A 1,142-nucleotide genomic window follows, 5' to 3' on the forward strand; every position below is an offset into this window, starting at 1 on the left:
TATCTCCTGCTGGAGGAAATCCTGTCATGTGATATGCTGACGCCCAACGTCCACTGCCCACCTCAGGCAGTGATGCCCCCCCATAAATAAGACCATGTAGCCAGGGCTGGATTTAGGAGGATGTGGTTCCCTGGGTTAGAGCCAGGTTTCATGCCCTGCCCACACGTTTCTTTCACTCATGCAAAATAAAGTAAATTGATAGTTCGGTAAACCCACACATCAGTGGGACAAACTGACGCATGGTCGATTTAAAGCGTCCTCTGGCAGGTGGCTCCATGTTGTTCCTGTGTCTTAAATAGGTTCCTCTGTGACGTCACATGGCTGTACTGTGAGAGCACAGATACAGATGGAGAGCTGAGGATCTGCTCTAAAAAGAAAAAGGATAATGTCGCCCTTATGTGGGGGGGTTCCTTGTTTGTTGACATTATAGCCACAACTGCTAGCATCTAGCATCTCCACTTATAAAACAGTAAAAGAAATAACACTCACCATGGTGAACACCAAACCTGTATTCATCCTGGAGCCGTTTGGTACCGATGCTCTGAACCCACCTGCTGACCTGTATCTCAAACTGTTTGAGATACGGGTCACACCCAATGTAATCATTCATTTCTTCTCTTGTACTTTTGTATTGTATTGATCTACAATATGGAGTCTCTGCAAGGGTTGCCTTCACTGACACTTTACTTCCCTCCATCCGTCTGAAATCGTGCCATATCATCAACTGCTCATCAAAATCACACGACAGAACAGTTTTGTAGATTGTAAATTATTCTCTTATACTTCTGACTAAAAATGCTAATTACTGGTTGATTTTTGGGTCACTTGGGAAATACATTGAGTAGAAGGCATAACATTTAAAAACAACTTCTGAATACTATAAAATGATTTACAACAAGAACGTTCTGCTTGTTTGCATATTGTTCCAACAATTGTTTGTTTTTGGACAGTTTGTCACATATAAAATACTGAACACTTCCATGAATAGCATTGTTTTGTTTTTTTATCCAACCTTAGTGTGACCAGCAGGTGGAGATATCTCTAAAAAAAAGTAACAAGACACACCAGAACACAGATTTAACAGTGTACAATACTTTATTAAACAATTATCTAAAAGTTCTTTTTAAAACACTTCTTTTAAA

This window comes from Poecilia reticulata, linkage group LG6 (genome assembly GCF_000633615.1).
Source record: "Poecilia reticulata strain Guanapo linkage group LG6, Guppy_female_1.0+MT, whole genome shotgun sequence".
Taxonomy (NCBI): Eukaryota; Metazoa; Chordata; class Actinopteri; order Cyprinodontiformes; family Poeciliidae; genus Poecilia; species Poecilia reticulata.